Below are 22716 nucleotides of genomic sequence, written 5' to 3' on the forward strand. Positions count from 1 at the left end.
TTGAGATTTCCGATGTGGGTACATTAACAATGTTGTCTTCTCCTAAACTTGTGTTTTGATCTTCCCTATCACCTTAATACTTCTCTATGGTCATTGTTTTTCTTTGTTGCTTTTTGCTCATGCTGTTTGCCTTTTTTTCCTGGCTTTTAAAGTAGATATCTGCTTCTGGGGCAGAGGGGACACTGTGCCATTGCTTCTTATGCTGGGGGTCAGGGGCCTGGTTACTGGTTTTGTGTGCTGGAGCATCAGGTTCTGGCAGCTGGAGGCTGTAGGGGTCTGGTAGCTTACCTGTTGCTGAGCTGGGGCTGGTGGTGGTGGCTGGTGTATGCCTGATGTTGGCATGCACCTGCTCCACCACCTTGGGGCTCAGGATCTCCCTCTGGTTTGCTGAGGTGGAGATTGTTGCTGGCTTGCTGGGATACCTCTCATCCTGTACTGGTCTCCTTCAACCACAGTAAGAGGGACCTTTCCCATTAACACCTCTAGCCTCCCGAGTTAAAAGACTGCTGCACCTCATCTTTTTTTCTGGCTCCACTACTTCAAGATTTTTCTGGGGCAATATTTTGCATTTTTCAAGGTCATTAAGGGAGGGTAAGAACAATTTACTGCTTACTCCACCATCTAGGCTCCTGGAAGTTGAAATAGATGACTTTCAAACATTCCATTTGTGCGTTGATAGCTCCAGAAGCAGCAGCCACCACTGCTGATTCAGTCACTTCCAAGGCCTGTTCCTAGTTTGCTGGGGCTAGGACTGTACTGGTGCAACCTGCGCTGGACTGTGTTTCTCTCTTGCACAGGTCCAACAGGCCCCTCCTGCTGACCTTTAAATTGTTTTTGGTGTCTGTGGGCTGAGAAGACTGGAAACCAACACTGCTCGTGCTACAGGTCTTTCCTATCAATCTTCCACGTTGTCTTGGGCTGGAAATCTGCCTCACTCTGTCTCTATGTGGGTTCTGCCACTCTAGAATTTGTTCAGAATCACTTTTTAAAGGTATGTGAAGAGGTTTGGGAGAGGGCTCAGGCAAGTCCCTGCCTTCACTCCACCAATCTTGGCTCCAAATCCTATTTATTCTCTTAAGTCATCAGTTGGTCCCTGTAATTAAGTTTGCTTCCAAATAATTTGACACTATTCCTCCACATGTTCCCACACTCAATCAATTTCCTTGCCCTATCTGAATTTGAGTTTCTTCCTTTTATTTATCTATATGTTTGCACATCTGCTGATGTAGTTAGTTATATATCTTTTTTTGTTCTTCCTTCTTACAATTCATGAGAATTTGTTTTTAGTTTGTCTTGCCTTGTTCTGTTTCATGGGGGTTAAGAAGAGAGCAAGATAGGGAAGAACTTACTAACTTGGGTGAATGAAGAGATTGAAGATTGAAAACAAAAGGAACTAAGCCTTTTAATGAGTTTTTCTGGAGAATTGAATCATGTGAATTAGAAAGAGTAGTCAGTTAACCAGACCAGTATAAGCATATAAATAGCTCTGGATACCTGCAGAATTGGAGGCATGACTTCCTCCTCCTCTTGTCTTCCTACATGCTTTGGCTACAGGTGTTTCTTTATATCTGAAGCTCCATTTATGGAGCATGTGGATATTTGTCCTTGCAAATAACATTATGTGTATTTGTATAAAAGTGAGCACAGGTTTGTGGGGAATTTTGTGCTATGTTCTTATGCTATTTGCCTTGAACTGATTGTGTTCTTTGGTTGACTAGATTAAAAGTAAATGTTTCCATAGGGGCTCAAAAACTATGGTTTTGGGAGTACAGACCCAAGGAGTACCTTGAACTTTGGATAATTGCAACCTAGGAAATCCAAATTGTGACAGTGACAGATCTCCTTTTTAACCTTCCAGCTTCAGTTCATTTTGAATTTTGGCACTGTAGCCACTATTCTTTTAGTACTTTTCCAAAAATTTTGTCTTCTACCTATCTTCTGTATACACCTTTGTGAGATCAAAATTGCACAGTGAGTTCCCTTTGCTTACTCAGTACGAAGTAAGTTCTTCATTTAATTTTTTAATTTATAAAGTAACAAACATTTCCACAACACAATAGAATTAAGAAAAATGATTACATGTGAAACTGCAAATCTATTATGTATAATTTGCTATTCCTTTTAAATATATGATAAAGTTATATAACTTTCTTTTTCCTCTCCCCATTATTATAAATGCCCAAATTACATACAAAGGACCTATAAAGTAAGTTCTTAAGATATCCTTTTTTGATTGCTTAATTGATTGATCTATTTAGAAAACTCCTATTTTTCTTCCTCATCAGAAATGTTTTCATCTGTGTTCTCAGAATTTCATTGTGAGAATGTTCCATTCCTCCGGGGGTGATTTCCCCTGCCCAGTAGGTAACCTGGCTAGAATATAGGTAGGTTGAGTCAAGGCAAACTACTTACGAAGTTTGTTTCTGTTAATCTTCATGATTGACACTAGTGTTGATAGCCATATGGATGTGTTTTTTCTATACTCAGGGTTTTTACCTCAACATATGGTCATGGCCTTTGTGAAGGGTGAGCTGAAATTAATTTCTCACAGTGCCTTTCACATTATATACTATTACAAAATTGAAGAGGAAATATTTATATCACTAAAACTTCTTTTACAAAACTGCAATTATGTTTATTTTAATGATTCCAATTTTTTATTACTCCTTTTGACATTGCTTTAAAGAATGAGTTAATGTTTATTATTTCCCTAGTGCAGATGCAATGTAGTATGAAAATGTCAATGAAAACTAAAAAGGAAGAGTAATTATCAAATATAACCTTGAGTTTGACACTTACAGAAGTATAAAGTAAATCAGTAAACAGTTTACAAACACTCAGAATATCATAAAGGCCTAGGGAATCACTAACTTGTCTTTGGAAACAATGTGCTTGATAAGGCAAACCAAATGGCCTTCTATGACTACCTTATAAAAAGGAGGAAAGGGAAAAAAATAATGCATTTCAACTTTAGCTAGGCCTCTTAATCTATTCCACATATCCCCTGCCTCAATAGATAAAGGATTCTAGATTTTATTGGTATCAGTCTTTCTCTCACCAAAGAAAACAAAAATCCTTCTAAAACTTTAGGAGACATCTTGAACAATTGTTATGACTTCCCAACTTCATCACTTCATGACCAACTTCTAGTGCTAAGTCTCTCAGCACTCTTCTATGCTGGAACCCAGATAATAGACACAATCTGTAAGTGGGTCCATACTTGAAGCCTTTCTAGTTGGCAATACTCACAGTAGGTGGACAGGGCATAACCTTTGAGAATGGAGGGCCAACAACATGTCAAGATTAATTAATGAAAGTATAAATGAGTGAAGGAATGAAAGGTGTTTGATAACTTACTATGAAATACAAGGACTTTAGTGTGGAATTCTACATAATAGTCTTATAAAACACACTGACATTCACACATACTATAACTTAGAAAAATATTCAATCAATCAACAGGTATTTCTTAAGTTCCTAAAAGTGTCATATGTTGAACTAAGTACTGAAGATACAAAGAAAAATTATGAAACAACTTTTGCCTTCAAGGAAATTGCTCTCCTCTATCAGGGAAAATTACATATATAAATATATATATTTGTGTGTGTGTGTGTGTGTGTGTGTGTGTGTGTGTGTGTATGAAGGTCACTCTTTGCCATGATGAAAAATTTGTTTTATTTTGTAGGCAATGGAAAGTTTTTGAGTATTAAGGTAACATGAAATAAGTTTTTTTTGATGAATCCAGAGGATCCAAATCAAAACAAAACATGATAAAAAGTAGCCAAAAAGAGAGTTCAAGAATCAAGGAAACATAGTCAGAATCAAACAAGACTATGTTGCAAGTATTATAAAGGAGATATAATGTCAGAATGCAATATTCCAAAAGGGAAAAGATAAATGATTATAACAAGTAATAACTTACCCAGCAAAACTAAGTATAATCCTACTGGGGAAAACAGGAATCTTTAATAGGAGATTTTCCAGGATTCTTGATGAAAAGACCAGAACTGTCTAGAAACTTTGGAATTTAAATACAGCATTTAAGAGAAGCCTAGAAAAGTAAATATATTCAAGCTGTTGGAAGGATGTAAATAATGATAAAATTCCTACATTCTAATTGGAGAAGAAAAGAACAGGTATTCCTTCAGAACACCGTTGTCCTTAAGGGTCACTGTATTTAAGACAAAGACTGGACCTGTGTTTAGTTTTTGTTTGTTTGTTTGTTTTGTGGGGATTTTTTTAAGAAGAGAAAATAGTACTGAAAAGGGAATATACTAGAGAAGGAGTGAATAGATGGGGGTTTATTATTTCTTCTAATCAGAATATTCTAGAAGAGTATACAAAAATTTAGGAAGAGGTGAGGGTTCAGGTGTTTCACGGTCCTGCTCTTATCTGAAATGAGCAATGGAGGAATCTCTACCAAACTTTGGCAGAGAAACACATTAATTTATACAATGAAACAGGGAGAGTGGAAAGGTGGTTAAAAAGGAAACAGATCTGTTGAAAGAAGAGTCATGAAAGAAAACAAATCAATCTCAAAGGAAGGATTTTAGGGGAGAAGAAGGAAGTAAGCCATGAGAAAAACTATTTAAGAACCAGTGATAGGCATCTGGATTGGGTGAAGAGAGGAGGGACAGAGGAGTGGGATCACATTATTTAAATTATGGTTTCACTAGTGTTGGTTTATTGTTCTCTTTCCATCACTTTTTTATTTATATAGAGGGAAGTAGGGTGAAGAAAGAGAGGAAAAATATTAGAAGGGTAAAAACAAAACTGCAATTATCATAACCATGGATATAAATGGGATGAAGTCATCCATTAAATGAAGGCTGGTAGAAAATACAACATGATAATTATAGGAAACATACTTGAAACTTAAAAATTCAGAGAGTTAAAATGAAGGACTAGAGCAGAACTCATTCTCCTTCAGATGAATCCAGTAAAGCAAGCATGATGATCATGAGCTCAGAAAAGGAAACAGTAAATATGGATGTAGTTAAATGAAATGAGCAGGCTAACTGCTTTATGCTTAAAGGTAGCACAGACAACAGAATACTATTGTTAGTGAACATATGCATCCAATGACATAAGAGCTATTAAAGAAAAATGAATGGATTAAAGAAATACACAATAAAACAATGAGTTGTGGAAATCAATGTGCCCTTTTTAGGCCTGTAAAAACTCAGAAAAAATGTAGAAGTTAGGGAAGCAAATTGATAATTTGGAAATGCAATTTAAAGAACTATCAAAGAAACCAATAAAAGAACCCCAACCATGCCACCTACATGGCAAGGTTCACTGGATTGTAATGTGAGTGGAAAGGGAAATATATATACTGAAAAGTTTGGGACTGAAGAACAGGACATAATAGATTTTTCCAAAAGAATAAGGCATTATGTAGCACCTGCTAATTGCCAAGTACTGTGGTAAGCACTTTTTACAAATATTATCTCATTTAATCCCCAAAATAACCATGTGAGGTAGGTGTTGCAATTATTCCCATTCTATAGTGAAGAAACTGAGGCAGGCAAAGGTTAAGTGACTTGTTTCAGGGTCACACAGTAACAGACTGAGGCTGGATTTGAAATCAGATCTTCCTGACTCTAGACTCAATGCCCTATCCATTCGACTACCTAGATGCCCTAGCTAGGCACGCTTGACTAACCTTTCATTTTTTTTAAAGGTTACCAGACAAAATCCAGAGGAATACTATAGATGAAGTTTACCCTGATTTTATAAAAGTATTTAGCAGCTTTCTTTGTGGGGGGCAAAGGGAAATTGCAGGGGTGCCCATCAATTAGGGAATGACTAAACAAGTTATGGTATATGATTGTGATGGAATACTACTGTGTTATAAGAAATCATGACCTCAATGATTTTAGAAAAACGTGGAAAGACGTGCATAAAATAATGAAGAGCAAAATGTGCAGAACCAAGAGAACATTGTATACAGTATCAGCAATATTGCTTTAAGAACAACTTTGAACAAATAGGTTATTTTATTTATTATAAATACCCAAATTAACTATAAAGCACATATGAAGAAAGATGTTATCTGCATTCAGAGAAAGAACTGATAAATAGAAGTATGTATGGAATAATTTTACACATATGTATGCATATATATGTCCATATACACCTAAATACACTCTCCATATGTATCATATTATATGTGTGTATATATTTGTATACATATATATACTATATATATATATATATACATATATATATACATATATATATGTATATATATATATACACACACACACTTTTTTTCGTCTAATGGTTAGCGATCCCTAGGGAGTGGAGGGGGGAGAGGAGAAAAAAAGGGGGAAAAAGAAATGTACACCATAATTTTGTTGTATGTTTGAAAGGAATAGCAAGTTGTGCATAGTAGATTTGCACTTTTATGAGCAGTAATCTTTTTATTATACTATGTTATATAAATGCTTGTTTTATTCCATAAATTAAAAATAAAATTTAAAATAGTATTTAACAAAAATTCTCACCCTATTCTTATGGAGAATATGCAAAGATGTGTACAAGATTAGGTCAATATAGAATTTATTAAAAGTTTGTAATTAAAGTGGTTCACTGTCAAATAAAAAGGGATAAATGAAATATCTTACAATGGGCCTCAAAAACAAGATTGGGGAAGAATGGCTATACAATCATATGAAAAATAGTCTGGGAGTTTCAGTGGACTGCAAATTCAATATGAATCAGGACTGTAATAAGTCACTTCCCCCCCCAAAAAAAAAGCTTATGCAATCTAGCCTTCAATAGCAGAGTTATGGTATCTAGAACTAGGGCATCTAGTACTTGTATAGTTCTAGATCCGGCTCTACATGTCCATCTCTGGGCACCACATTTTGGCAAGACTATAAACAAGCTGGAGAGTATCAAGAGGAAAAAAACCAAGATGTCAACAGATCTTTATTCCATGTCATATATGGGCTGGCTGAAGGAATTGGACAAACAGCTGGAGAAGAGATATCTTAGGAAACATCTGATAGCTGTCTTTAAGTATTTGAAGAAATGTCTTATGAAACACGTTGAACTTTCTTTACTTGACTCCAGAGGGGAGAATTTAAAGCAATGGGAAGGGTTGCAAAGTGGGAAATAAGGAATTTTTCAAAAAATAAGAGGATGTAATGAAAAGAGGAATGCATCACCTCAGGGTATATTGAGTTCTCTCAAAACATGGAAATACATTTGTATATGTTGTAGAGGGACATCTTGTTCAGATATGAGTTGATTTAGAAAGCTATTGATTTAGAGGAACTTCCAGTTTTATGATTTCCTGATTCTTTAATTGGATTAATATAAAGACCTACATAGGATGATTTGGGGGGAAAGGATTGGACAGGTGAATGAGTTTGGAGTAGTGCAGTAGTTCAGACACAAGCAAAATTAATTGGCATGTTAACCTGTAAAGATGGTATATCTGGAAATGTGATGAATGTGATAATGCCGTAGAGGGTACAATGGTATGCCTTTGCTATCCTCCAGTAAAAACAAAACAAAAGAAAAAAATCCCTGTTAATATCTTCTCTAGCTTGCCACCATTATTTTTACAGTAGGAATTCCTCCTCCTTTAGTATTTACTATCTAACAAAACAGGTCTAGCCTGTCTACAAATGCTATGTTTAAACTCAGAAATGTATAAGTATAGCTGTCACTACTGCATAGCTACCCTTGTACATACAGTTTTTCAGAGTTCACCACAACAGCACTACATATGTATAATCACTGATACTATGAGTCCTTTCATTGGTCTGTGCTAGAAATTGTGGACTAAGTATGCAGGATATAGAAAACAAACAGGTGTGCCATATCTGTGCTGAATAAACCTAGAAGCAGCTAAGTAGTGCTAAGCAATGGATAGAGTGGTGGGCCTGGAGTTAAGAAGACCTGAGTTCAGATCGAACCTCAGACACTAGCTCTGTGACCCTGGGCAAGTCACTTAACCTCTGTCTGCCTCAGTTTCCTCAACTCTAAAATGGAAAAAATAATAACACTGACTTCTCAGAGTTGTGTGGATCAAATGAGATAATATTTGTAAAGCATTTAGCATAGTTCCTGGCACAAAGTAGGCATTTAATAAATATTTGTTCCCACTCTCCCAAATAAGACTTGGGATTGGATTGTAGATATGGTTTCATAACTTTCTAGTTCAATTGACCAAAACACAGAATTTTGGACTGCTATTAGATTATTATACAGTAAGATCCTACACCAAATCCTTTACTCTCTCTCCTATACTTTCTATATCTCTCTGGAAAAGAGAATGGAAGTCTAGTGCTATGGAGAAACTGGCTATAATTCTCTCCAAAAAGATGTAAACTGCTTGAGGACAAGAATGATTTCATTTTTGTTTCGTTTTGTGTAGTTCCTGGAACATTGTAAGAAAGTAATAAATTCTTATTTTCTGATTGTAATTTAATAATTTCATCATTTCCTATTACCTCTATATTTGTAAAAAAAAAATCTGCCCTCTATGTTGGGAAAATGACAAACTATGCTGCCTTGTCTCTCCTGTAACAAAACAGCTCTCACATAATTAAATCATGATACAAATCTATGTGAAAACTTCAAAAATGGACCATTATTTGGTGCTTTAATGGGGTCATAGTCTCACTAGTGGGGCTACTCCTTGCAGTGTTGCAGATTGTAATCATCTGCACCTTATCGTTCAATTTCAATTGTTATCCAACTATTACTATAAGTCTTCAATAATGGATCCACCTGAAGTAATGAAGGCCTTCCTCTGCTTTTTTACAACATATTTTGAAGGTATCAGTGAAGCATTAGAAGGATATGTACATCAGGGGAAATGGAGGTAAGCTATGAAGATAGCAAGAGTGAAGGACAGCACATACAGCATCGTAGTCCCTGCACCCAACCACTCTGACTCTAATTCTGTTTTCTAATAGCCTTTTATTATGACAGGGTAACCACAGAACAGCTGCAGAGAGAATGCCTTCTTTAGAAAAAAATGGTGTCCTTTCCTACAACTCCTCTTCCTGTACTCACACTTTCATTTCTCATCCATTGGTCAGATGTTGTCTTTGGAATCTACATTCAGAGTGCCTCAGTCCCTGCACATACTGAAGATGATGAGTCTCTACTTACTACCTTAGCAGAATAATTGGAGCAAATACATCTTGAGACACACTCAGAGTGGTTCATTTGCAAGTATAAGTAAGTTGCTCGATGGATTTGGAAGTGCATCTTTTGTGTGGCCAACTGTTCTTTTCTTAAAGTTAGTAAAGTTTCACAACTTTGAGGTTTGTGAAAAGGGAAAACTGTAATTTTAGCAGACAGTGTTGTTCTTAGGCGTGGACAAACTTGGGTCCCTGCCCAGCTTCCCAACTGTAAGACTCAGCGACTGTAATAGCTTGCCAGTGCCTCTGTTTTCTGCTAATAGACCACAAGCTTCCCTGCGAGTTTTCTATTGTGGAGAAGGATAAAAAGGGATTCTTATGGAATTGCTAGTGGAAAATACAGTCACGGAGTACAGTGCCTGTACCAGAAACACTAAAAGGAATTTTCTTATTTTAGTATTCATGGTATTTCTCAATTTTTTGGCAGGAGACAGGCACAGGCTGGCTCGGCTGGCACCTCAGCTCAGAAAAAATCAAAAAAAGGGGAAAATCGAGGCACAGATGGCACCAAGCACTCTCAAACCCTCCATGATGAAAAGTTTGGAGACAGAATCCTCAGGGATTGGGCAGCCGTCCCTTTGATGAAAGGTTTTTCAAAAGAACCCTTACTCTTCTCTAATGAGATCAGATTGGGCTGGGGGAGGGGAAGAGTTAAGCAAAGAAAAGTTGAAGAGTGAATTGTATGCAGTAAATTTACTCTTCAACAACAGTCAAGTTCTTCTCGTGAACCCATGGCAATTTATCAGGAATGTTTCCAAATGAAGCTTACTCTGACACACTCTGGTCTAGCTCCTGTAAAAGGGAAAAGGAAAAGTAGAATAGGTCTACAATACTCTCATTTCTTCTAGACCATTCATCACCCTAAATAAACACAGTAAGGGGCTAATATACAGAACTGATCAATCAGTTAGGCAATCAACAAGTATCATTATTCTTAAGGGCTGGTTATGAAGAATGGAACAATCCCTACTTGCAATGAACTTATAGTCTAATGGTGGAGATACCAAGTAAATATAAAAACACACACAGCATAAAGAAAAAAATGAGTAAATATAAACATAAAGTAATTTAATACAAGGTAGCTTGCAAAAGAAGGATCTAGCAGTTTAGGGGGATCAGGCTATCTTTATGTAGAAGACAGTGTGTAAGGCATATTTTAAGGAAGAAAGAGCTTTTATGAGGCAGATGTAAAGGGAAAGTACCTCCTAGCATAGGAATATGACAAGTGCAAAAGCACAAAAATGGGAGTTAGAGTGTGATGCACCCAATCACATAAGGCAAGTTGTACAGATACCATATCTTCCTGAAATTCAGCTGGAAGAATGAAGAAGTAAGATCCCAGAAGGCAAGAGCAGAACAATTTGCTTTTTTTTAAGTGAAATCTTTGCAAAGAAATGTATGATCTTTGATGGTGCATAGACCATTATATGAAAAGTTCCTTTGTTCTATTTTGTTTATATTAGGCAGATATAAAAGTATTTTGTAGTGCAGTCAGATGGAGCAGTGTTCAAATCCCAGGTCTGTTAACTTATATGATCTTAGGCAAATCACCTAATTTCTCTGGGCTTCAGTTTATTCATCTGCAAAATGAAAATTTTGTACAAAGTGATCTCTACAATTCGATATTACAAAGAAAGGCAATGTGGGGTAATGAATAAGGCATTGGACTTGGAATCAGGAAGTCCAAACCCTATACCAGATACTTATTTGCCATATGACTCTGGGCAAATCATTTAACTTCTCTTTAGCTCAGTTTCTTCATCTGTAAAATAAGACAATTGGACTTAATGGCCTCTCAGGTTCTTTTCTGCTCCAAATTAACGATCATTTGAGCACTCTGATTTTCTGATTTAGTGATATTCTCAAGAAAGGATAGGTTTAATCATGATTGAGAAAAGACCATAACTGCTTCCAGGTTTCCAGTAAGAGCAAGTACCTGAGGAAATAAGTAAATTTTCAGCTGTGTCATTTCTAACTTGTTATGTGACAATGGAATGAGGATTTAACAACTGTGTCAGCTATAAAAAGATAATAAATAATAACAAGGAATATTTAATTGAGGAAAAGTAAGCATGTATTTTCAAGTTTAATATCCCCTTGAAATTCATGAGTTCTGAGAATCAAAATGAATTTGTGCTTTTTCCACAGGTTAAGTACTCTGAAGAGATAACTTCTTCTTTTAAAGGAAGCAGTTAAAAAAGGCTGCTAAGAAAACCTCAAAGACTATCGGGACAATAGCTGTTGAGTATATATGAGTCAGAATCTCAGAGAACACATTAGATTTCTCAAATATACTCCCCCTGTCCCTCCCATTTAGGGCTTTTCTCTTCCTTGGCAGGCAAAAAGTACCTTCATCTTGACCCTGACACAGGACCCCTCTTTCATTGTCCTGATTCCCACCCACCTCCACCTCCAGTGCCTCCTGTTCTTCCCACCATCCAGATTTTGTGTTGCCTTTTCTTACTTAATTTTAATAATAATGATAACTAGCATTTATGTAGTGCTTTAGGTTTGCAAAGAACTTTACAAATATCATCTCATTTTATCTTTGCAATAATCCTGGGAGGTAGGTACTACTTTTAGTACTATTTTACAGATGAGGAAATTGAGGTGTAGGTTAAATGACTTGCCCAGGGTCGCACAACTAATAAGTGTCTAAAGTCAGATTTGAACTCATTTCTTCCTGACTCCTAGTTCAGTGCTCTGTCTGCTTCATGACCTAGCTGCCATTTCCCAGTCTTCTATGTTTTCTACCATTTGCTGTTGCTCTCGGTGATCTGCTGTGGTCATTAAAGTTATAATGACTCTAAGAACGATAACAGGCATTTGTAATGCTTCCAAGTTTACACATTGCTTTAAATTTATCATATCTTTTTGTCATTAAAAAAAAGCCCTAGGAAGTAAGTACTTTTACCTGCATCATACAGGTAGGAAACTCAGATTCAGAGTAGCAACTCACCCATAAGGGTGTAAAGAGACGGAAGTAAAGAAAAGAGGACTGGATTTGGAGTCCAAAGATCTGAATTTGAATACTGACCCTTCTATTTTACCATTGGTATAAGTATGGGCAAGCCCCTTTACATAATTTCTTTTTCTGTGGCATGGCTATAATGCTGTCAATGAGATTTTATATGTGTTCTTCCATTCCATTTTAGCCAGCATTTACACAGTGTTTTAAAGTGTGCAAAGTGTTTTACAGAGTATCTCACTTGATCCTCCCAATAACCCTGGAAGGTAAGTGCTATTGTTAGTCCCATTTTGTAAATGAGGGAACTGAGACAGAAAGAGGTTAAATTGACCTTACTCCAGAGCCATAACTAGAAAGGAACAACTGGGGCTTTGTTTCAGGGCAGCAATATCCTACCATATTATCTAGATACAATCTACCAGGTAGGCATCTTTCCCACAAAGACCCTCATCTCATATCATGCCTTGTGCTCTTTTACTGGGTCTAGCTAGTAAAGTTTGATATAACAGCCTCTGGGATACCACCATCAGGGACCCATTGGCAAAGCATATTTCTTCAAATGGCCACCCTTTCCTCCTCTAAGGAGATAATCAGAGATAAGTAGCCCTCTTTCTTGTTACAACAATGTTCATGGTGGTACAATACACATGAGTAGCAAGTCACAGAGTTGTTCTTAGGATTAAATTAGATAATGTATATGAAAGCAATTTGTAACTGTAACTTCTACATATCAAGGAATTGATTATTTCATCTATTATTATAATGATTGCTATGAATGATGTTTCAAACAATCAATAGGTATTATTGGATTTTATCAGGGTCTTAATGGAGACGGTGTTTTACACTAAGAGGTGACTATAATCAATCAGTTAAGTGACTATTACGGGCCAGGCACTGAGCTAAGTGCTAGGGAATACAAAAAAAAAATCAAAATATAGTTCCTGATCTCAATAACTTCATAGTCCAATGACGGAGATTATTTACAAGATATTTACAAATAAATTATGTATATATATGATAAATCATAAATAATCAACAGATGGAAGGCACTAAAATCAGAGGAGATGGGGGAAAGGTTTCCTGTAAAAGGTCAGATTTAGAGAAATCCAAATTGAAACAACTCAAATATCACCTCATACCTTACAGAGTGGCTAATAGAAAAGGAAAATGACAAAATTTTGGAAAGTATATGGTAAAATAGGAACACTAATGCACTATTGGTGGAGTAGTGAGCTGATCCAACCATTCTGGATAGCAATTTGAAACTATGCCCACAAGGCTGTAAAATTGTGCGTGTACTTTGAGCCAGCAATATCATTACTAGGTCTAAAGTCCCAGGAGATAAAAGAAAAAGGAAAAGGATCCATATGTACAAAAATATTTATAGCAGCTCTTTTTGTGGTGGCAAAGAATTGGAAATTGGGGTGATGTCCATCAATTGGGGGATGGCTGAACAAGTTCTGGTATATGATTTTGATGGAATGCTATTGTGCTATAAGAATTGATAGGCAAGATATTTTGAAAAACCTGGGAAGACATATGAATTGATGCAAATTGAAATGAACAGAATGAAGAGGACATTGTATACAATAAACACAATATTATATGATAATCAATCACGAACAACTTAGCTATTCTCAGCAATACAATGATCTAAGACCAATGGACTGATGGTGAAAAATGGTATCCATCTCCAAAGAAAGAACTAATGCAGTCAGAATGCAGATTGAAAGATTTTTTTTTTAGTATTTTATCTTCTTTCTTTTTGGTTTGCATTTTCTTTTGCAACTTGGCTAATATGGAAATGTTTTGCATGACAGCACATGTATAATCTATATCAAACTACTTGCCTTCAAAGAGAAGGAAAAAAGGAGAGAGGGAAGGAGAAAATTTGAACTCAAAATTTTTAAAAATAAAAGTTAAAAAATTTTGTTTGTATATACTTTGGAAAAAAATTAAATTTAAAAAGATAAAAAGAAATGAGAAAAAAACATAGGCAACAAGGCAGACAAAAGTTAGATTTATTTGGGAATTGAAGGAAGCCAAGGAAATGAGTAGGAAGTGACGAAGAAGGAGAGCCTTCCAGGAATTGGGTCAGCCAGTGAAAATGTGCATTATCGAGAAAAGAATAAATATTTCTTAAGCACCTACTATATGCCAGGCATGTGCAAAGTACTTTACAAATATCTCATTTGATTCTCACAAAAATCTTCAAAATGGGTGCTATAATTTATTCCAATTTTACAGATGAGAAAACTGAAGAAGGAAAAGGTTAAATGACACCCAGTAAACTTGGGCTTGAATTGGAGATTTGCTACTTATTCCTTGTGTAACTGTGAATACGTAATCATACTTTGAGATGTTGTTATCTACAAAATAAGGGTTTTGGCCTGGATGATGTGATTATAGATATAGAGCTGGAAGGGACTCCAAGTGGAACCTAGTCTAATCCTCACATTGTACAGAGAAAGAAACTGATGCCCACAGAAGTGTAGTGACTTCCCCAAGGTCACATAGGAAGCTAATGTGAGAGGTAGAATTTGAATGCAATTCCTTTGATTCAAATCAATGCTCTTTGAAGGATCGTTCCAGTTTGGAAATCTTGGTACCTACATAACCTATATGTCCTTGGGCAAGTCAGGTAATATTTATTGAATATTAAATGCAAACTATTTGCCAGGTGCTGGGAAATACTTGCTCACTGTGGGACCTAAACCTAAAACCTGAGTTTAAGGACCAACTGTACCAACTCAGCTATTCAGACAAGCCAGCTTGTAGGTCCTCAGTTTTCTCCTCTATAAAATGAATATATAGGCCAAGACCATGTTTAAGATCACTTTCATTTCTAGTATCACATGATCCTACAAATTCAAGCATTTTGTATACATAGATACAGCCTGATGTACCATTGGGTATAGGTCGCCCTAAATGTATATTTCACAAAATTTTCACACCCCTCTTATGTTGGCATTTGCTTTTCACTTTCTCCATAGTAATCTAAAATAAGGTGCCAATTGATGGGCCAGTTGAGGTGAAGCTGGAAGTGTTAAATATGCGGCAGCCATCAGTGCGCATGTTACCCAATATTGAATGGGGAAATGAATTATTTAATGTCATTCTCTATTAACCTAACAGTTAAAATTGGACCCAAATATACATAAAAATGAAATAAAACAATTAGGTAACACTTTAAGTGGTTCATTATTATTAATTCATTTAGTATTCATTGTAACTGTGCTGGTCATAATGAATTCATTTGATTTTAATGTGGATGTTCAGCAGCAATTTCTTTGCAATGCAGTTTTAATTCATATGCCATTAAAATCAAGCAGTGCCCAAATTTATATTTATTTTCCTGAACGCTGTACATCGTTGCTAATTTTAAAGAACATTTTAACACTGATCATTATTTCTTTTAAGTTTAGGCAACTGTCTTAGCCAATGAACCCCTTGGCCTTATGCTGTATCCTAACTCTTAGAACTGGTAGAAAGTGTAGGATTAAAATGGCCTCTGTCCTTGGGGAAATGCAGTGACTCACAGTTAATGCAGTTTGTCATATTCCCAAATGCTCTGATGTTTAAGTCATTTTGATATCTATAAAGCTGTTTTCATTGCTTAATAATAACAACACAATAGCAGCAATGACTCTTTTGACCTCCAGTATAAATAATGTTCTACTCTGAGGAAATTTAAAGTTAAAGTATGTATTTTAATTGTTTCAATGAGATAATAACTTAATCTTGATAGCCAGTTTTCTTTTAAAAACAAAAAGCAATTAAACAACATGCTTTTTTTTGGCATGCAAAAGACCACCTCCACACAGTGATAATTCTTTGGATTACAACTTGAGTGAAAGATAAGTAACATATGCTTAGCAAAAGACTATAGGACTGAAGCTGGGATTATAAAATATTAATGCATTCATTCATTCATGTATGCATACTTTTGTTACTCCAGGACAACCTTCAGGCATCACCTAGAGGAGAATCTTTTATCATTCACAAAAAGTACACATAGTCATTTAGGTCATTTCCTAGTCTAGTAGCAGTAGTAGTAGCAGTAGCAGTAGTAGTAGAAGAAGAAGAAGAACAAGAAAAAGAAGTAATGATAGCTAGCATTCATGTAATACATTAAATTTTGCAAAGTGCTTGACAAACATTTTGTCCTCACAACAACCTTGTGAAGTAGATGCTATGATTATTCCCATTTAACATATAAGTAAAGTGAGACAAGATAGAGGTTAAATTTCTTACTCAATGTACATAGCTAGAGAGTGTCAGAGATTGGATTTGAACTCAGGCTGTGTGGACTCTAGCTAAAGTGCTCCATCTATAGCACCAGCTTCATCATGATGAGTTTTCCAAAACTATGCCAGTGGAGTGCAAGCTTTGGCAGATTCTACCAAGGTATAAAGGGTTCATATTTGGTCATGAGAACAAGACTGTGTCTGCTATATAGAAACCGACCTTTGTAAAAATAGAAAGGTTCATCATCCATTGATTGGCCATCTGGTGACAAATTCTTTGGCCATGGCAACTTATTAAAGATGAGTCATAAGCTATGCTACTGAAGGAAGTATTCACTTTAATGAGATTCTGAGTCAATTGAAGTACTTAAGACTGAACAATTTTATAGATAGAAACAGGTATTGAATCCAAATTTTCTGAATCTACATTCAGTAAAACACTACTACATTTTGTTGTTGAAAGGTATTAATTGCCATCTTCCATTAATATAAAAATTAACATGTTGGAAAGGAAAATTTTTTTAAAAACTAATGGTAGATTTTTTTTCAGGCTTTACTTCCGTTTGTATGCTCTTTCTCTGACTATACAAAGGTCATGTGGAAATGACCTTTGGAAATTCAACCCATGTTTCTGGGTTTTCTTTTTTCTAATTTAACCAAAGACATTCTATGGAAAGCACATAAACATTCAAAATCCAAAATTATTTTAAATTAAATCTTTTGGCAACTTTGCTAATTTGTCATGCATTCTACCTTGTAGGGTAGTTGTGATGATAAAATAAGATGGTTAATTAGAAAGTACTCTGAAACACTTTAAAGCTCCATAATGGTATGGATATTAATATTTTTATCTCCTACCTTCATTAAATGGCATGGAGAATTTAATTATTATTCAGGGCCATTGTGAATGAAGGTGCAGCTCAAAACAAAGTTAAGGTTCATTATAAATGTGGGGTGATACAAACACACACCACTCTGTCTGACATTTTTTAAAAAATCATCCATCTCTAAGTGTAAGCAAATGTGAGGTTTTTTTATTCATTCCTCATCTTCCAATAGACCCCCCCAAGCACATTAGATTGTTCCTTTCTTTGCCCCAAAATTGAAGGTGCAAATCAGAAACACAGCAAACAAGTTATTTTCTTTCTAACCTTCCGAAATTTGTTTTCCCTCTGCATTATTCTATGGAAATTGTACTTTTTAAAGCCATTAATGACTTTTTGATTGTGTTTTGTCCTTCTTGAACTCTTTATGACTTTCAACACGGCTGACTAAACTTCCCTAAACACCCTCCTTTGTTGGATTCCATGACTCTGCTAGTTCTCCTCCTACTTTTCTGACAGTTCCTCTTCTGTTTCCTTCTGTAGCTGCTTTATACCTCTTGCCCCACATGTGAATATATTTGAAAGTTTGTGTTTTGCCCCCAATCTTCTTTCTACGTAGTCCATAATGAGACACATCCTGAAAGAGCTCATACCACAGTAACCAGAACCAACACTATCTCACTCGTCACTGAGATCTCCTCAGACTATAATGCACTTTGCTTAGGCCACTGAACTCAGAAACATTGTGAATAGCATTGCCCTCCAAGCCACATATCTTGCTCTCAGCCTGGTGAGATTAACTCCAATTTATCCTGTATATATTTTGCTTGCATATTGTAATTAGCATATTTTCTTTCCCTCTTAACACTGTTATCTCCTTTTGTCCAGGAATTCTTCTTGCACTTCTTTGTATCCCCAGCACTTAGCACAATGTCTGGCATATAATAAGCATTTAATAAATGCTGACTGACTGAGGAAATTGCCTACCTTCCTAAAAATACCATACTGATGGCTAATCAGTTTCCAAAAATAAGCAAGTAAGACCCAAACACCTGAAAATAGCAGCACTCCCCAGACTACCTCTCCTGTTATCAGGCTATCTCTCATACTCAGAACCTGGGAATCACCCCCTGTGGCAATTCAGCCTAGAAACTGTTCCCATGGGTGCTACTGTAACATTTGCTTCAGACCCAGAAAACAAAATGCTTGCCAACAAAGTAACTGGCAATGTCAAATGGTTAAGATTTTATTAGTGGAAATGACATTAAGGATGTCATATTGCCATCTGTTTTATTACTGCACCTTAAGAGTCATGGAGACTTTGTATGTGACTTAAAGCTGACACTTCAGATAGATAGATAGATAGACAGACAGACAGACAGACAGACAGACAGATAGATAGATAGATAGATAGATAGTGTGTATAATAAGTGTGTGTGATATATGTGTGTGTGTTCTTCATTAGAGTATGAGCAGTTTGAGAGAAGGAAATGTATTATTATTCTCTTTGTAGATAAGGTTCTTGGCATAGTACTCTTTATATAGTAAGCATTTGATGAATTTTTTTCCATTCCTTCATTCATTTGTTCATTCATTCATTCTCTTAACACATCTCTTACACAAGTTGCCTTTTGAACTAGGTTGTATCCTCCTACCCTTTCAGTGTCTTAGTCATGGATGGTAGGTGATTACTAAATGTATCATTATGTTAATGCTATAAATTTTTTTTCATTATTCAATTATATGCATGTGTGTATAAATAATGTAAATAATAATAGCAATAGCCATTTATATGGTGCTTTAAAGTTTGCAGACTTTTAAAATCTCATTTAATCCTCAAAACAGCCATTGAAGGTAGGCACTATTATGATCTCTACCTTACAAATGAGGAAACTGAGACAAAGAGAGGTTAAAAGACTTCCCTAGAGTCAAACAGCTAGTAATTGTTTGAGACATGATTTGAACCAGCTCTTCCTACTCTCCAGTCTGGCACTGTAGGCATTGTCCTGCCTAACTACATCACTGTTTTGTTTTGTTTTGTTTATTCTGAGCTTCAGTTTCCTCTTTGGTCATGTGTGGAGGTTAGACTTAATGACCTCTCAGATCTCTTTCTACTCTAAAACAATAATCAAACTGTTAATTTACAAGTAGCACCGAGACAATTTCTAAATAATCTTTCACAAAGTTAGAGAGAACATCAAGACTCAATCTTTCTTTGTTCTTTATGAATTGCTGGAGCCAGCTCCATCTATGGTAGTAAGACATTGAGCTTCACTACAATGATCCCCCAAGTCTTCTCCCAAATCAGTCCCTGATATCATTTCTCCTCAATAGGTGCAGCTGGAGCTTTGGATCAATGTCATAGGCTTTCAGAACCTAAAGTCATGTCTTTGTCATAGAGTAGGAGGTAGTAGAATATGGCTTTAATAGAGTCTCCCCAATTTTTAATGATTTCAAAGTCTCTCCAATTATGATTTTTTTCCTCACCAAGATATAATCCTCCCATGTTCATTTCTAAGCATTTTCTGCTGGAGAATTTCAAGTATAAATATTTTGCTGAGTTGAACTATTTTTCACTAATAAGTAGAGAGTATATCATGTCTTTATTATCATGTCAAGTCAAGAAGCATTTATTATCATCTACCATGTGCCAAGAATTGTGATACATGCTGTCCTGATGATTTTGAGTGTATTCTATTAGATGCCTTTCTGGAAATTTTGTACTGTATCTTAAATACAATGGAAACATGCTTTCTCAAACATGAGGTCAACCACTCAGCAATGCTATGATTCTCAGGGACCTGAGACCAACTAATGTAGCAATAGTTTAGATATTAGCTGCATGTCTAGAACTTCCCTCTGCTACTAAGAGTGAACCTTTTGTACCATATAGCACTCATATAACCTTTGCTCCAAAATCCTTAAGAATTATAACTGCTGTTAAAGTAATGAGTCAGAGCAAATATCCAGGAAAGGTTGTCACAAATCTTGAAATTTTCGGTTGGACTTTAGGCATACCAATGGCCTATTTACATTTTTTTTAAAATAAGACAACATAGACGAGCATTGAGGATTACACACTTGTTAGATGCAACGTGGTGTTATGGTATGACAGTGTTAACATTGAAGTCAGGAAGGCCTAAGCTTGAATCTTGTCTCAGACACTTAATATGACCCTGAGCAAGTCACTTACGCTCTCTGTACCTCAGTTTCCTTAAGTGTATAATAAGGAGGTTGCTGAGCTCTCAAGGCCCTTCCAGCTCTAAAGCTCTAATCCTCTGCTAAGCCTTAGATGACGTTACCATCTGTACTGCCTTAAATAAACCTGTCTAGAAAGTTGGCAGAATCATCTAACAAGACTTCTTTTTACTTTTTACTCTATTACTGACAAAATCCTGGCCAGCCTCATTTTCCATTAATAATGTCAGTTACATATTCCCCACATCCCAATGTGACTTTAGGCTATAGATGATCCAGCAAATATTATTCTTATTCTGAACTAAATACAAAATGCAAGAAAATTTCAGAGAACAGTATCAAGATCCCCATGTACATTTCGTTGAACTCATAAAAGCATTCAATTCTATCATGTGACCTGCATTCTGGCAGCAGATTTGATTGCTTTGAGAAGTTCACCAACATCCTAAGGCTACTCTCCATGGTTGATTGTGTCAGAGGGAATAGTATACTATTTGACCTATTCCCCATTGTAGCATCATGAAGTAATGTGAGCTATTATTCTCTATATTCTAGTCAGACAGGTCATGAGTACACAGAGGTCGCTGGAAGTACACTGGTGATAGAATTAATTTTCATTCATCTGAGAAACTCTGATAAATCAACTTTAGAAGAAAATATAGATGCTGCTGTAATTATGAATAAGGGAAAATCATAGAAGAGACAGGTCACTAAAAGCAACTCAGAACTGGGAGTACCCTTAAGATCATCTTGTCCAACCCCTCATTTTACTAGCAAGTAATCTGATTCCCAGAAAGGAGAAGTGATTTACCTAAGGTGAATAGTAGAGCCTGGTTTTTGAATCTAGGTTCCCTGGCTCCAAATAAAGTGTTGTTACCATTAACCATGCTACCTATCGAGACTAAGATATTAAGTAAACAATAACCTATCTGCTTCTCGTGTGCTTTTTAACCTCCTAAGTACACATTTTTCCAGGTGTCATTATTCTAAATCAAGTGTTTTAATCTCTTTTTTGTCTTGGACCCTTTTTGTGTCCTGGTGATTCTTACAAACCTCTTCTCAGAATAATGTTTCTAAACATATGAAACAAAATACATAGAATTACAAAGAAAATTATATATAGATATATATATATATGTGTGTGTGTGTATATATATGTATATGTATATACACACACATATATACATATATACATATACACAAACACACATGTACATATATAAATATACACATATATACACATATATTATATCTCGCATATGCATAGATACATATATACACGTACATATATATCATATATACATAGACACACATATCATATATATGTATATACACACACATATATACATATATACATATACACAAACACACATGTACATATATAAATATATACACATATATTATATATCACATATGCATAGATACATATATACACATACATACATATATATCATATATACATAGACACACATATCATATATATGAAATGATCATAGATCCCAGGTTAAGAACTCCTGTTCTAAATAAAGTTCTGGTGTCCTTTCAACTCACTTAGAAGTTACAGAGAGATTTACAATCCATAATTTCAGTCAATCACTCACCCTGCTGTAGGCCTTTGCTTCGTCACTGACACTGGAGATATTCAGTTCTAAGCTTGGTGCAAGACTGGATAAGTTTTTCATATTTTTAATCATTGTGATGATCTCCATCCAAATATGGCAACTCATTCCAGAGGAGGAAGGATTCCTTGTTGTTGTCAGAACATGTCTTTATTGGTGGAAAGAATTGTTTGCTGTTATTTTGTTGGCCAATTTTTTTTCATTTGTATCCCAATATCCTCAGGCTACAAAGAAACATTCCTAGGGGAAGAAATCATTCATCAATACCTTAAACTCAAAGAAATTAATAAAGCCAGTAGAAAAGTTGAGACATCATCTCTGATTGTTTATTGGTCCTTTTGTTGTTGTTATTGAGCTGTTGCAATTGAGTCTGACTCTTTCTGACCCCATTTGGGGTTTTCTTGGCAAAGATACTGAGTGATTTGCCATTTCTTTCTCCAGGTCTTTTTATGGAGGAGAAAACTGAGACAAACAGAGTTAAGTGACTTGCCCGGGGTCGCACAGCCAGTGTCTGATGATGGATTTGAACTCAGGTTTTCTTGACTCCAGCCCTCATGCTCTACCCATGGAGCCATCTAGTTGCCCTTTATTGGTCCTAGAGTATTCTTATTACTTCTATGAAATCTAAAATTGGAAATTTGATGCAAGAGCTACTGAAGAGCTTGGGTTTGAAGAGAAAAACAATGATAATAT

The sequence above is a fragment of the Phascolarctos cinereus genome, unplaced genomic scaffold (assembly GCF_003287225.1).
Source record: "Phascolarctos cinereus isolate Bilbo 61053 unplaced genomic scaffold, phaCin_HiC Scaffold_4;HRSCAF=312, whole genome shotgun sequence".
NCBI classification, from domain to species: domain Eukaryota; kingdom Metazoa; phylum Chordata; class Mammalia; order Diprotodontia; family Phascolarctidae; genus Phascolarctos; species Phascolarctos cinereus.